The sequence below is a fragment of the Lepeophtheirus salmonis genome, chromosome 7 (assembly GCF_016086655.4).
Source record: "Lepeophtheirus salmonis chromosome 7, UVic_Lsal_1.4, whole genome shotgun sequence".
Classification (NCBI taxonomy): Eukaryota; Metazoa; Arthropoda; class Copepoda; order Siphonostomatoida; family Caligidae; genus Lepeophtheirus; species Lepeophtheirus salmonis.
Window position 1 is genome coordinate 5,670,367 of NC_052137.2, and position 17,536 is coordinate 5,687,902.

The following is a 17,536-nucleotide window of genomic DNA, read 5'->3' on the forward strand; positions in this document are numbered from 1 at the left end:
TCAAGCGAAATCGTTGGAATCGGTTCAGAAACAAGCGGATTTTTGTAGGAACAGCAGAATGACCCCCTTAAATACAACTACTGTCTCTGTGGCTGAAGATCAAAATGAAGTTTTAGCAGATTCATCTTCAAATAGCAAATGTTATTTTTTTGGTTTTGGGTACCACACTAGACAAAATTGCCCTGCCAGAAATGGGGAGTGCAGAAAATGTAATAAGAAGGGGTATATCATAAAAGTTTGTCATTTTAGTAGTTCTAATAATACTGTTTCTACTTCTGTATTATGTTCTATTAACGCTAGTACTCTAAGAAAAATAAACTAAACTACAATAAAGGTGGACATTGAAGGAATAATGCTCAATGCCCTCATAGATACTGGGAGTTTGGAGAACTTTATAAATCAGGAGATAGTAAAGCGTTATAAATGGCCTAGCCAAAGGTGAGAAGGAGATGTGATGATGGCAAACACTTCCCATATTTCAAAGGTTAAAGGAAAGTGGGTGGTTTCTTTTTCTCTAAATGGGGTTCAATACAAAAAAACCCTGTCTATTTATACTTCCTAATTTGTTCTACGATTGCATTCTTGGTCACAATTTCATTGGTAAACATACTAGTTAACAAATTCCTTTCGGAGGATCGAAACCACCATTACAAATATGTGCATTGGCCACTATGGAGAATATTCTTTTTCCAAAACTTTTCTAGAACCTCCTACCTAGTTGTTCACCTGTCTCAATTAAATCTAGAAACTACTCGTCCGCTGTTCAAACATTTATCAAAAATGAAATTGAAAGACTTTTATCAGAAGGAGTAATCGAACCCAGTCAATCTCCCTGGAGAGCACAAGTACTTGTCGCTGTTAATGAAAGACAAAATAAAAGATTACTCATTGATTATTCGTTAACCATCAACAAGTTTACATTGCTGTATGAATATCTTTTGCCAAAAATTGAGAATCTACTGAATGATGTAGCTCAAAAGCAATACTTCAGTATGGTTGATCTTAAGAATGCATACCATTAAGTTCCTATACTAGCGAAAGAACGAATTTATACTGGATTTGAAGCCTCTGGGAAACTTTTCAATTAAAACAAATACCTTTTGGTGCAACAAATGGTGTTGCCTCATTCCAGAGAGTAATTGACTTCATTATATCGCAAGAAAAGTTACAAAAGACTTATGCATACATCGACGATGTTACTATATGTGGCGTTGATAAAGAAAATCATGAAGGTAATATTGAACCTTTCGTAAGATCTGTTGATAAATATTCTCTGACTATCAATAAAGAAAAAAGCAAGTTTTGTCAGATCAAAATTGCATTACTGGGTTGTATTATTAAGAATGATCAACTCAAACCTGATCCAACTCGTATTTCCCCTCTACTAGATATGCCAAAACTTGAAGATAAACGTTCACTCAAAAGAGTATTAAGTTTTTTTCCCATTACTCTAAATGGGTGTCTCTCTTTTCAGAGAAAGTGAGACCTGTTATACTTGTAGATTCATTTCCATTGAACTCTGAAACCGTAGACGCCTTTGATTTTATCAAGCAAAAAATTGCAAACTCTAACATCATAGCTATAAATCATTCCAAACCTTTCCCTGACGAAACAGATGCATCAAATCATGCCATAGGGCCTACTTTTAGTCAAGACAGTCGACCGATAGCTTTTTTCTCGCGTACTTTATCCGTGAGTGAGCAGAGACACTCCTCTGCTGGAAAATAAGCCCATTCAATAGTGGAAGCTTTAAGAAAATGGTGCCATCTCTTATTGGGATATAAATTCGAATTAATCACCCATCCAAAGTCTATGAATTTCATGTTTGATCAATAACACTCGAGTAAAATAAAGAATGAAAAAGTGATGAGGTGGAGGCTGGAATTGTCTTTTTTTAGTTATAACATCACTCATCGTCCGGGAAAAGAAAATGTTGTAGCAGACAATCTTCCTCGAATCTGTGGAACGATTTAGTTAAAGCTATCATTAGAAGAAATACATAATGACTTATGTCATCCTGGAATCACTCGATTGGCTGATTTGGTTAGAGTTAAAAATTTACCATTCACAATGGAAGAAGGAAGAAAAGTCAGTTTGAACTGTCGAACTTGGTGTGAAATAAAGCTTCATTTTTAAAGGGAATGGAAGGAGTACTAATTAGAGCATAGAGCAACACAACCTTTTGAACGTCTTAGTTTAGACTTAAATATCTCCTTACCACTATTAATGAGTTTTCCCGATTCCCTTTTGCTTTCCCATGTTCTGATCTTTCATCTCAGTCAGTAATTATTAATTTAATTCAACTGTTTTCTGTTTTTAGAATGCCGTCATCTATACATGCAGATAGAGGAACTGCTATTATGTCTAAAGAGCTTTTAAAAATTTACTTTTGAAGGGGATTACTATCAATCATTCTTCGTCGTATAATCCTGAAGGGAATAGACAAATCGAAAGATTCAATGGCAATATCTAGAGGACGGTACCCGATTTAAAAAAAAAAGACCTTAGAGTGTCGGATTGGGAAATAATTTTGCCTGTTGTTCTTTACTGTATTAGGTCACTCTTTTGTACTACGACTAACTGTACTCCTCATTTCACAGAGCCCCAGTTTACTGGCGAAGGATTTAAACTAGAACTAGTCATAATGCAAATAGTTAAAACAGATACTGAAGTTCCTGTATCTATAAGAATATCATAACGGATTGGGGATTCACTGATTTCCGCAACCACTTTCAGAAGCGGCAGGTGTTCGGTCGCCGTATCAATCGGCCCTTTTTTTTTTTTTTTTTTTTTTTTGAGTAGAGCGAATAGGTGAAGTGGATCTCGAAGAAGGTTCCAACGGGATATTGTCTTTTTTAGGGAAATAACAACAATGTATGGGCACGGCAAACGTTAGGTCTTTGATCTTGGTGAAAATGAACTAGAGTCATAGAACGAAGACGTTGTGGAGTCTCGCGGCGATGGAATTGGAAAAGTGAGATTTGCAAAGCAAAGATTGAATTTTTGGGACATGTCATCAGCGAAAACGGTATTCATCCGATCCAAGAAAAACTTGATCAGATGAGAATGTTTGATCGACCCAGAAAAGGTAAACACTTCTATAAGTTAATTGGGATGGTTAATTATTATATAAGATTTGTTTCCAACCTGGGGGCACTGTTGCCCCTATTGTATAAACTGTTACCCAAGTTCAAAGGTTCCTCTGTAAAGTGGACAGAAGAAGACAACTCATCGTTCTTCAAATTACGGGATATTCTTTCCAGTGTTGCTACCCTTGGGCATTATTCCCCCAAAAGGAACCTTTTTCTGACTGTCGACACCTCAGATAAAGCTATTGGCTGAGTGCTGGAACATCCAGCTAAATTGCATCACATAAGTGTTAAAGATAATGTTCCAGCAGATTTCCTTTCCAGACTAAACAACATTTTAGTCGACGTGTTAGATTGAGAGGAATGCTTGACGATTCAAGAGCAGGAAGGTGTACCGTTGGATGAAAATCGCAAGAATTAAGATGTAAATAGATTAAAATAATATGTGACATGCGCAATCCAGACCCCCGACCAGTTGTCCCATCATCATTTGTCCTGAAAATCATTAAGAAAGCTCATAATGAGAGCCATAGAGGCATCCAAGCCATAAGAAGAAAAGTCGGCTCTTGTTATTTTTGGGGAAGCCTCAAGGATGACGTGAGGACTTTCGTTGGTAGTTGCAATACATGTCCCAAGTCAAAAATCACGAATCATCTTAACAAGAAGTCTGTGACTGTGGATGTGCCTGATAAAAAGTTTCATAACAATAAACGTGGCTTTAGGTGGTCCTTTCCTGCTAGTTAATGAAATTTACGTACCATGATCGATAGAAGAACGCGATGGTTGGAAGCAGTACCTCTGAAAAATATAACAGATCCTATCGTAGCTGAGACATTTCAGGTGGAATGGATATCGAGATTTGGAGTACCTTCTATCGTACCTTCGGATATTGGTAGACAGTTAACCTCCAACGTATATAAACGTATGTGCTAAAAAAAATTTACTACAAATACACCACCCCCAATCGCCCACAGGCCAATGGATTCGTCGAAGGGCACATAGGACGCTAAAAGAGGCAATAAGATCTCGGCTTTCCGAAAATGACGAAAATTGGATCACGGCTCTACAAGGGGTATTCTGGGACTTGAGAATAACTCCTTCATGTGACTCTGGAGTTACTCCTCCGCAGGAGGTGTACGGTGAAGATATTCGCTCTACTTCTCTCCCCGATGTATTTGGAAGGGAGAAGTTAGTTAATCATAATATAAAAGGTAATCATCACTCGGCCGTTGGGCGAGGAGTCTCATCAGAGGAGAGGAAGTTACGCATTGCAGAAAAGGCCCTTATCATGAACGTTTCTATTAGGGCCCCCTAGATACTCCATATGAGGGACCCATCAGAATTCTGTAAAAACATGAACACTGCTTGGATAGACAAGTGAAACCTACAAAGCACTCAATTAATCGACTAAAAGTTGGGTACGTAGCTCTTTAATTATTATTTTTTTAAATTTATTTTGTACATGTTTTAAGTGTGATTATTTAGTGCAAAAATTATTTTTATATATTTATTTTTAGAAAAGATTTATAGTTTGCAGTTTTGAACAGGGAGAGGAGTAGAGTAGTGTTCAGCTACACGAGTTGATCTCCTTTGAGACATTGTACCTCTCAGTTTATTTGTGCTAGCCTTCAATTACTACGTTTAATTCTGGAAAAACAAAATATCTATACGGCATGCAAATTGTAGGTCATTTCAGACTATTATGGGAAATCTCCTAACTATAAAACTTTTTTCCAGGATCTTCAACAACAATAAGGAATATTATTTTATATTGGTGGACATATATCACAATCATTGTTATGATTTCCGTAGAATTTTCCGTTGGAGTATTAATAATGAAATCATACAACCGTTTTAGAAGTCATAATTCACTTATAGTTTTTTTTTTTTTTTTGCAATAGTTATCTGCAAAACAAAAAAAAACTATAAGTGAATTTTGCTTCGTCTTATCAATCTGTGATACCCATATCGACAACAAGAATTTAGTAATTATAATTTGTTATACTTTAGTGAAAAGCTTTTTATTTAACAAATATCCAAATTCGACTAGAATCCCAACTTAGGGGGAACCCCCCTAGAGATAAGAAAGCTAATAGCCTACCCCCCCCCCTCACTTAAAGACACTTACTGGATATATCCCACCCCCAAATTGTTTAGTAAGCCCCAGCAAGGTAATAATAATAGCCTGTAACAGTAAAAAGTATTATTATTAATGAACAAGAATTAGCTAGTAAAATCAGTAAGCTTATATTAAATAAAGAGGAAACAAATATTAATTCTTTTAATATACTTTTATGCAACCTCCTTAAATATCTAACAGCAAAATTTGCTAAAACATAACTTCTTAATATCACACACTCTTCACTTAAATTTAAACCTAAGTATAAAGGTAAAACCTATTGCAGAGTTATCTGAATACAAGCTCAAATCTAGAGATTATACCCTCAAAAATCATAATAAAGCAGGCAGCTGATAATCACATCAGTATTTTAAACAAGGATACCATATGTCTTTCCCCCCCCCCGCTTCTCCTGGCACGCGTGTTCCTCTACAATATTATCAACTTTACTAATAATGTTTAAGTTATGAAAATTAATTTTTCTTGTGTGTGCATATATCTTAGAAATAATTAATATAAATTATATTGCTAATATATTGCACATTATTTAGTGTTGAATTCTTATTAATTGTCTTATTATGTATAAATATTTATAGTTTTTAACTCATACAATATGTATTGAAAAAACCGTATTAACATATTTTTATTAAAAAAATAACATATTCGTGAACTTTTTCTGAGCCAACCCTTGGAGCGTGCGTTTTCTATTCTGTTGTCTAGGAACTCGAGACGTACATGTTTAAACATTTCAATGTAACAATAATGACGTCATAGCCCGTAATAAATAATAATAATTAATATGACACTCACTATCACTCATGTCAATAACAATATCATACCCCCCTTTCGCACAAATTCATAAAAAGTAATTGCAAATTATAATTGAAATATTGAAATTTCCTAACCATTGTTAATGGATCTCTTCATTGTTTCAATTCTGGAATCTTCTTTCCAAAGAAGATACGTCGAACAAGGAATACCAAACCAGACTTCAAAAAGAGTAAGGTGTACTCAAAGACTGACAGTAGTTATGAAAATTGTTAGCATTTGAATTGGAGCATGTTAAAACATGAGATAAAAATAAACATGCTGAAGGTAGGTTACAAAAAATCAAAAAAAAACTTAATCCAGGACTTCAAATAGGTTTATACGACGTATATATATTGAGTGGAGAATTTCATTGGCACCCAAATGGCTTCTATTTGTTGGATAAGCAATAGTTCTTCCTAAAATCACGTCACTTGCTGTTTTTTTTAAATTTTATGTTTATATAGGTAAATACCAGCTCCTATACTCAGCCCAATCTGTTTACGTTAAATTTAAAACGGCGTTAATTCGCTATCATAAAAATACTCTCGGTATTTTGTTGTCAACTGCCGATTCCATCTGCGTCATGGCCACTTCATAATATATTCTTTTTCATACATACACAAAGTAATAAGTTATATGCTCCGTTTCCAAAGAAACAGGAATACAATTTCTTGCTGATCCCTCGTCGTTTATAATATATATATATTTATTAATATTGACCATTTTATTATTTCTATGAAGAAATTTTGGCTATTTCTTCAAAGAAATAAGATAATAACTAATCATAACAACTTTTTAATAAAATGTTACTAAGCAATATTATATTACAGTATCGAAATAAAGGCTATGTAGATTTTAATAATATGTGATACAATTAAAAAATGGTAAAGAGAAAATATGACAGTGATAGTTTGCGATTATATAAGATATAAATAGCAGTTGGTATGATTAACTTATTCGGTTAACTACAATATGGTTTTGGCCTTTTTTCTGTTTCTTTTTGTAAGAAAAGGTTGCGTGATACCATAAAGATAAAGCCAATGGGACTGTATATATTTGAAGTTTTACTTTTCAAAATATTCCAAAAAATGGGGCAAATGATAGACAAAACTAATTACGAGGCTGGAACTGTAAATAGTTAAATAGCATGTCACGCTGAAGATTATCAAGAAATTACCAATTTTGCCAGCAATAATCTACAATAGAGTCTTACAAGAGATGATTATAAAGAATTTTTGGAACTCGCAAAAATATTTCTTGGAAGTACTCCAAAACAAGGAATAAAATTTATGTCTCCCAGTCCAACACATCACGCTCGTTGGTTGTTTAAAGTATTGTATAGTTTGAAAATTTGGTTATTTAAGCCACAATTTAAATTGACATCTAAAGGGGAACAAGAATTGTGGGATATTTGTACTTCTATTGTACGAATATATTTGAAAGTATGGATCTCTGCTCCTACAGCCTTAGATCCTCGATTTAAAGATTTGAATTTGATGAAATCACTATATAATTATTCCGGAATATATATTCTATTTTCAAAAAATTTCAAACCATTTACGGTATTTAAATGAAGAGCTTGTTGGTTTGCCTATATTTGATTGTCGATTGAGTTAGCAAAAAAAAAGTAAATATTTTTTGAAATGAAAAATAAGGAAAAACGAGACCAAATTCAACGAAAAAAATTATGAATAAAGGTTTAGTAGATTTTGTAACATAAAAAAATCCATGAGATGCTGAAACTCCCAGATGCCAAATTGTCGCCAAGTAATGATGATTATAAGAAATCCCTTGAAACAATTAATGCTCTTTAAGTTGTCAATGACCAAGCAAAACGAGGAGTGGCACTAATTAAAGAATACAGTGTCTCGTTAACAACTTACGAATCGCAGCTTCAATTCTTCTTATTGTTAGTTGTTGAAGAGCATCAAAAGATGTCTCCAGACTCATAAAGAAAAATGTATCTAGGATACCTTAGTATTTAAGACCTAATACCCAGAAAAAAATAATAATCATTTATTAATATGCATATTGTATAATAATACTTGATAGAGTAGAAACTATTATTTTATGATATAAATTATCCTATGTTCATAAAGCCATAAAATATATATCATAAAAAGCAAAACAAATAATTTTTAAGGATAATTGGGTATCATTTTTTTTTAATTATTCATAAAAAAATCTTTATAAACATATACTTTACCAATGATATTCTTTTTAATAAATAAAAAACTAATTGTCAATCTGAGACTCCAACAATTCAACCAAATAAAAATATGTCATAAAATTAGGATATTTAGAAAAAAAAAAAATTAAAAACATTGCACGTAATACATTCAGTATGTATTATTTTTCCCAACTATTTTTCATTATAATTCAAATTAAAAGAATTTTTCACAATATAAAACATAAATATGTATTAAAGTAAATTAAGTAATCTTTAAAAAAATTATAAATATTTTTAAATTTTCTCATGGACACTTTCAAAATGAATCTTCAAGCTTCCAGCCTGTGCAAAAGAACTAGAACAGAAACAACATCCAAATTTTTTAATCTTCTTATGAACACCTTCAATATGAGTCTTCAAGTTTCCAGAGCTTGTAAAAGAACTAGCGCAGAAATTACATTTGAATTTTTTAATCTTCTCATGAACACTTTCAATATGAATCTTCAAGTTTCGAGAGGTTGTAAAACTACTAGGACAGGAACTACATTTGTATTTTTTTATCTTCTTATGAACACCTTCAATATGACCCTTCAAGCTTCCAGCCTGTGTAAAAGAACGAGAGCAGTAACCACATTCGAATTTTTTAATCCTTTCATGAACACCTTCAATGTGAATCTTCAAGCTTCCAGCCTGAGTAAAAGAACTAGAGCAGTAACTACATTTGAATTTTTTAATCTTCTCATGAATACATTCGATATGAATCTTTAAGCCTTGAGAGGTTGTAAAAGAACTAGAGCAGGAATCACATTTGAATTTTTTAATCTTCTCATGAACACCTTCAATATGAATCTTCAAGGATTGAGAACTTCTAAAAGAATTAGAGCAGTGGCTACATTTGAATTTTTTTATCTTCTCATGAACACCTTCGATATGAATCTTCAAGCTTCCAGCCTGTGTAAAAGAACGAGAGCAGAAATTACATGTGAATTTTTTAATCTTCTCATGAACACCTTCAATATGAGTCTTCAAAGCTTGAGAGACTGTAAAAGAACTTGAGCAGAAACAACATTCAAATTTTTTTAACTTCTCATGAACATTTTCAATATGAGCCTTCAAGCTTCCAGATTGTGTAAAAGAACTAGAGCAGGAATCACATTTGAAGTTTTTAATCTTCTCATGAACACCTTGAATATGAATCTTCAAGCCTTGAGAGCTTCGAAAATAACTAGAGCAGGAATCACATTTGAATTTTTTTATCTTCTCATGAACTCCTTCAGTATGCCTTTTCAAGTCTGCAGAGCGTGTAAAAGAACTAGAGCAGTAATTACATTCAAATTTTTTTATCTTCACATGAACCCCTTCAATATGAGCCTTCAAGTTTCCCGGGGTTGTAAAAGAATTTGAGCAGGTATCACACTTGAATTTTTTAATCTTTTCATTAACACCTTCAATATCCATCTTCATGTCTTTGAAGCTAGTAGAAGGACTAGATCACATTTGATTGTTTGTAATAACACTGTTCTAATAAGTAATAACTAGGGACGTCGATTGAAGAACACAAAAGGAAACTTCAAAAAGATTAAGGTGCACTCATTGACTGGGAGTTGTGATGAAAATCGTTAGCATTTGGGGATGTTCTAACATGACAACAAAAATTCACATGGTATATATTCAACGTCATTCAAGCTCATTTCAAGTCAAGTAGTATTAAGGCTTTTCTAGAGTGCACAATTTACGAGCTTTCGAGTCAAGTCGAGTCACAAGAGCCCAAGTCAAGTCTCGAATATTTGATTGTGAGATATTAACTAAATACGTTACAAAAAATCAAAAATAACTTAATCAAGGACTTTAAATAGGTTTCTGCGATGTATATTAAGTGTAGAATTTTGTTGACACCAAAATGATTTTTATTTCTTGGATAAGCACTGAGTTATTGCACTTTTTCTATGTCGAAAACGGAATATTGAATTTTCTTCTTATATCTCCTCAAAAAATGACGTCACTTGTTCTTTTAAATTTCATGTTTACATTGATAATGCCACCTGCTTACTCCGCCAAGGAGTACGTTATTTTATATTTATAAAGAGGGAGAGAAAAGGAGATTTTTTTCTTTTCACTTGCATGTTCGCGCCAAAAAAATAGTTACAAAAGAAGAAATCTACTATAAATTTAGGTAACAGCAGGAAATTGCAAAGTGCTGTCATCTTTTGAGTTTTAAAGAATGGTGGAGCTACCGAAAATGCGAGAAAAGGAGAATCCAAAATCCTGGATGAAACGGAGGACAAAATAATGTTCCATCAATATCCGAAAGATATTGATAGACTCCAAGTGTGGAAAAGGGTCATTTAATGAGATTAGACAAATTTCTCCCAGTTATTTAATACAATTAAAATTTGCTCCTAACATTTTTGAGATCAAGATTTCTGGACAGAATCGATAGATTATGATAGTGTCCGAATGAAGAAGCGAAAAGGTTCAAAATTGACAAATAGAAGATTAAAATATGACGCCATTCCTTGTTGGTTTCAAAACTGTCCTTTTTATTTATTAAGACAACAACCAGATCGAAGAAGTGGTAGAACAACTACTCATGCGTGTTTCCAAGAAGAGTATTGGTAATATTTTAAATGTTTGTGTTTTACAAAATTCATATTCCCAATTGAGGTTGATAATTTTTAGATATATATTACTTATTAATGTATATAAATTAATAGTTATGCACTTTATCTTCTAGTCGAACGGGAAATATGGGCCAACAGGTTGTTGAAGCGGATAACGTTACTTCCATCGAAGAAATTAAGGCTCAAAATTTCTCTTTAGATAATGGTCCTGCTAATATATCAATTGTAGATATTGAATATGGACTGTTATTTGCCAGATTTCATTTTGATTATGTTCATGGAAGAACAGTTATAAATCATCAATTATCAATATTTCACAACATGATATTCATCATGGCCCATGGAAATTTTCGATTACCTCTCTGTAAAGTTGATCATAAAATGAACAAGAAATGGATCTTACCTTTTTTGAACAGCTAGATAGTTGAGGAGGAAAAGAATATGGACAAGTTTGCTCATTTCAAATTCAGATTAGATGCACTCAAAAGTGAGGCAGAATTTATTCACACGGGAGAAATTTTCGATACGAGATTCCATTTTTTGTTTGGAACAATTAAGCCTTGCCATGAAAGAGGGACAAGGCCTTTAGATATTCGGTGGAAATATTAGCCAACTCCTTAATGTGGCAACAAACCAGCTCTACTCTTTACAAGCAACTTCAAATGCAAGGAATTCTTACAATGGCACATGTGTCCCATGTGATGAGAGTTTCTTGAGCACTGGCATTAATGATGCCACCATTAAATACCTGAAAATTTGAGTCCAATACAGAGAAATGTATATTTATTCATTGACGAAATTCACCAACAGCAAAGCAAGTGGACTATAGTAACGGTAAATTATATGGATTGAATGACGATTTTGTGCCCTCAAAAACTATCTTAACATTTATGATTAAAAGTTCGTGTGGGAAGTATGAGGACGTTATGAGCATAAATCCTGTTACCAAATATTAAAACGATATTATGATCTTACTCTGCAAGCTGTAAATAAACCTAACTTCCGAGTAATTGGTACACTTGTCGATAACTACAGTGTAAACCGCAAATTTGTATTCGAAGAATTACTTTCCGGTGCGCCATTGAGCTATTACATTTACACTCTTCAGCTGAAGAATTTTGGAATGTCCTAAATTCCGTAGAATTGAAATTGGATCTCCAAAGTTTGAACGTCTTGAGTCTATACTACATCGAAGTCGGAAAGTAAATTAAATACCCTCATAAATTGACTGATAAAGTGCTCCAGTGCTAATTAAAGTAAAAACTACTGTCATGTTAGCTGATTCTCTGTTTTATAGCAGCACTATTGATACCCTGGAGACGTATTCTTAAATCCATCCCCATTTTCTTCCAACAATCCCTTTTGTAAAGCTGATTCGTAATTATTGGAACTTATTGAATGTGAGATCACCCGTCACTGCTGTAGGAAAAGTGATAATCTTCAAAATCCCATACAATGTATGGACAATGAACAAATCAAATTTTTGAAAGGTTTTGAAGATTGGATTAAGGTGGGAGTTGAGTGAAAAACCAGGACTATTTTGGTTTATTTTTATGAGTAAATAGTAGATTCAGTTTTAATTTAATCCAAAAAAATAAATTGAATTTCCCAAGAAATAATAGATTATTTTATGATTGTTCATCTAATATTTTTTTTTATAAAAGAAAAATAAATGTTTTAGAAGCTTTTCAATATATATTCATCCTCTGTAATTTTCTACAAATATATATTGGATTGCAAAGGGAAATCAACGACGGTGTGTTTAATGCTCTAAGACTAGTAAATATTTTTGTGAAAAGTGCAATGTATGTCTTCATCCTGATTGTTATAAGGATTTTCATACACATCGTCGTTGATTTCCCTTTGCAATCCAATGGTCTCTTCAATCGTAAAGAATATTTATTACTACTCTTTGTATGCTTCGTGATGTTGGAAGTATAGGAGGTATAGTTTTTTCTGATTAAAATCTTGTATAATAAACTTCGACAATTTCTCTTCTAACCCCTAAAAGATCAAGCCGTTTTTGTCCTTGATTATGAGGTTGTAATCAATAAAGTTGATATGCATTGTTGATCGATATTTCGACACAAAAGTGGCCACCACCATTTCTTGTTTCGAAGATTTATCATGTAATTGCTTATGTTTTGATCCAACCTGCTAACGCCACCCATGTGCCTGTTATTTACTAAAATGACATTTGGTTGATCAATGTAAACTCTTCCACCCTTGTCTTTGATGTAACGAGAGTCTCTTTTCATGGGTTCTTTTCAATACAGTATTGATGCAACTGTCACCTCTTTATTATCTTTCCAACGAACAAGAGTAGCATTATATTGATTGTCATTGACAACATCAGAGATTCCTCTCGAGCCTTTTTTCATTTCATCAATAGCTATCAATGGTGCGTTTTCAGTTCTATTAGCTCGAAATGTACCTGTAGCAGCAATTCCATTTTCTTTGAATAATCTCAATAGCCTTTGACTAGTAAAAAAGTTATCCATAGCTATATAATAATTTGAATCAGTGACTTTTGGTCATATAGATGCAAGATTCATAATAACTGATCCACCAAGGCCAATGTCCTTATTATAGCTACTATCCTTCCCAGCATAAGGATAAAATTGTTCAACATAACCAAGCGTTGTAGCTGCTGCCCATATTTTGTAACCAAATTTGACAGGCCAAATTTAGATATTTCATTATATCTAGAAATATATTTCTGGTGAATAGTCACATGGTTTTCTTTAGCTATTTTTATTTGTGGGATTGTTTCGATTTTCCAAATTTTTTATAGCTCTTCGCTTCTTTGAAAATGAGCTGGAAAAATTGTACTTAGTGATATTTTTTTGATGATCTTGCTCAGCATCAATGTCGCCTTTTCTTACTCCTTTCACTACTAAGGATGCAGAGGCTAGGAGCTGATTTCCACTTAGGCTAACAATACTTGGATCTTCTTCATCGCCAGAATCAACGTCACTGTTACATTCATTAACATTTATTGGAGGTTCAATATAAACTTTGGTTATGTTCTGATTTTTTACATCCAAATCTTCATCATCTGATAACTCATCCAAATATTGAAGAACCTCATCCAAATTCAATTTTTTTCTATTAACACTCATTTTACTTTTTTCTATACTGAAAACAGTAGTCTTTATTTCAAGCTAAATCTAAACTTAATACACGTTACCATACTTATTATTGATAAAGTACTCTTTCATTTATGTTTCTTAGATCAAGGATGAACAAGAAAAGTCGAGAGTTAATCATTTGTCATTTCAATTACACAAACACCTACCCTCCTATTCCCGGAGTCAGTTAAAACTGACGTTCAAAAATTTGGATTATTATACAAATAAAATATGAATTTTTCCGTTTAATGCTGATGGAATATAGTGCATTAAATTAATTTTTAGCACTATTTATAAAATATATCAACTTACAAGAGATCTGTGGCTGTTGAAACATAGACTAAGGAACAATTCAATAAAGGATTATATAATTAGTAATTTTGAGTTTTTTTTTACTAAAGACATACATTCATATATGTTAATAGACTACATCTATCAACTAAATCAATTTTTTTACAAGAAAGTTGAACATACCACTCATAAAAAGGGCTGTCAGTTTAAACTGACGTCGGGAAGATATGGGTTAAGGAAGTGTTGGTTAAAGAAGATCCAACCCATAATAAGAAAAATTAGTTATATTTATGTACTGTTATATTTCCAAAAAAATTCTGCCACTATGTTTAATATTTTTATGAAAAACTTTAAAAGTGAATATAATAGTGTAGTCCATAAAACTGAAAAAATAAAACCATATACCTTAAACAGAAATATTTCAACACAAAAAATAACAATATTCAATTAAAATAATAATTATTATTTAAATGATTTTGAGAAAATTATTCAATGAAGTATAATATGACCTACTACTATTTTTTTGAGTTATTTTATGTAAATAATACAACTTGACTGCATATGATTTTGTCCCAAACATGCAAGAGGGGAAAAAATTAAATAAATAACGTACTCCTTGACTTATTCTAAGGACTTAATGATATCTAAACTATATTATTTATCTATCACACATGATATGCTTATATTTTCACAGGAATTATTTAATGAATTTATTAAAAATTTCATCTAATAAATTGATATTTTGCATTTATTATTTTCGACAGTATGGCTTGCTTTTGTCCAGGTTTTAGGAATGGTTATTCTAATAAAAACTCCTCAAAATCATAGTGAGGAAGAAATTGCTTAAGAAAAACATTCTCTTCATAAGTTTCGAAAAGATCCTGAACTTATTAAAGTATGAGTCAATTCCATAAAAATTATTTGAAAGAATTAACTCATAACTTGGTTTGAGACTCATAGAAGGTATACATTCACAGTCCTAGATATATAACTCCGATGATTCGAGTACCTTGAGGGACTACGAAATGAAGCTTGTTTCGTATTCTTTGTGTAAGAAAGAAGGTTCACGAAGAGACAGAGACCGTCGTTCTAATCTTTTTATTCAGATTGTTCCAACTGTACTGAGCTTTACAGTTTTCCTCGCTTACGTCTCTCATTTCCTAGTGCCGACCCCACCTGAACTTTGAGTCCCTCCCGAAATTTTCTCAGTGTGGTAGCTTCACTACAGCCAACCTCCTCTTCTTTCGAAATATCTTCGATCATAACAAAGTAAAAATCTGAAATCACTATTCCTCTCTTATATGATATTATGCTTGTTCGTCCAACCATGAGTGATTTCAAATATAAATAATCCATCATGTCGGAAGATAATTGATAACGGATATATTAAGGATATTACTTATTAGCACTTCGTCCATTCGGTTGAATCACTGTCGTATTTGTTTATTATTTATTTTATTAAAAGTACTAGAACGGTAAAAGATTCGAACTACATGCTACTGCGTTGTGTTAAAATAATGAATATACCTAATTAATAAAAAAATATTTTCTGGGAAAGAACACTAAATAATTTACTTATATGACATATATAGTATATGAACAATAACCCTCGGGCAATTTATCATACAATCTTTTTTAATGGAATTAAAATATGGAATCCCATATATCAATATAGTATTTATTAAATATTATGTTTCGGCCAAATAATCCTTCGGCGAAATTCCCATTTGGCAAAATCTACATTCGGCAAATTGTCTTTCAGGAAAATGTTTTCGTCTAATTGTCCGCTCACACCTCTGAAGGTATATCCAAAGATTTTAATAAGGGTACTATGGACATTTTTGCGACCCACAAGGTGTTTCCAACACTAAATATGAGCATTATATTTAATAAATTCACATTGTCGGGAAGTTTATTTCCAAGTTCTTTAATAAGCTTCATCAAAAATTGAGAAAATCGATCCCCAAGGTATTTATCTTGATCCTACGATAAGTGATGGGCCATTTTAGAAAGCAAATTTTCAGCTTCATATCCTAAGTACAATTTACAAAATAGGTATTCTTCCAGATTAAAGGTGTAAAGATTAACCCGATACCGATTGGTAGGATGTATAACTCTACTTACCAAATTTTCAACCAAAAGAGTCAAGTCTTCAAACAATTTGGTAGGATAACTATCACTGGGTTCAAAAATGCTATTGACTATATAGATATCATTCAGCAAAGATTTCAAAAATAACAAATAACCATCATTATATTCATCGCTGTGGGGAAAGTGGAGTATTTCCGATGTATAACACATTTCGGATGATTTTGTATATGAGTTTTTAGCTACATCCATTGGCCGCAAACTCTTTGTACAGCAGAAGCAATAAAAAATATCTTGTCTGGCAAGCTTGCACAATTTTCAGAGGTTCATGTCCATCCTTTATTAGTTTAAATAAATGAACATAAGTCTGCTGTCTTGAGGAAGATCTAGCAAACCAGTTAAAGATTTCACTAACCAGAAATTCAAGATTTCTGGGTATTGTATCAGAACGTACGTGTGAAACAGCCAACTGTGCTGAATGACATACACAGCGAAGATTAACCAATGCAGGAACGTTTTCTTTAAGTTTTCTCTAGGCCTAAAATTGGACAAAATCGGATAAACTATAACAAAAATCAGCCATCAGCTAGATGATATTTTTTCCACCTAGACAACTCAAAATTCAGCTAGTCTGGCAACACTGCTCAGGAAGAAGTCTCCAAAATAAAATTCCCCTCTCCTTGCGCTTTGCTTGATAAAATGGGTCTGCCTACAGCTCGCAGAGTTCAAGCTGTAGCTCCGTTGATTGTGTGATGACCACAGAAGAGCACAACCAACAGAGCACAATTCGTAGTTCCATCTCGTGGAAATCTTGGAAACGATCGTCGAATTGTTCATGGAATTATTCAAGGTCCGCTATGTATTTCTGGATTGGTTTTTCGCACTCAAGGCTATCTTTTCCAATCTTAGCACATGCAGGGAAATGTGCCAAATTAGCACGAGGGGAAGAAAAGCCTCCTATGAACAGCCCGAGTTTGCACTGAAAGGCAGTAAAGTTAGAATAGAGATCACAGACCCTTTGATATCTCCCCTTCACTTTTTTTTGGTCACCAAGTCCATAGTATGGTCAAAGTTCATGGCTTTTGTACAGAAAAATTAGAAATAAAGAGTTTTGCTAAAAAAATATAATTTTTGTATATAACCTCGGCAGACCAGACAGTACATCTCACAATTAATATGACGTTACTCACCTCATGGATGATGCAGTGCAGTTTAGG

The 17,536-nt window shown here is 32.9% G+C and overlaps 1 long non-coding RNA gene across 1 annotated transcript; it reads left to right on the forward strand.

The window, feature by feature from the left end:
- The first annotated feature begins 10,297 nt into the window (after window positions 1–10,297).
- LOC121121314 (uncharacterized) lies at window positions 10,298–12,501 on the forward strand. The gene is made up of 2 exons (XR_011781034.1): window positions 10,298–10,803; window positions 10,923–12,501. It is a non-coding gene; the product is annotated as an uncharacterized lncRNA (long non-coding RNA).
- Window positions 12,502–17,536: the final 5,035 nt, after the last annotated feature.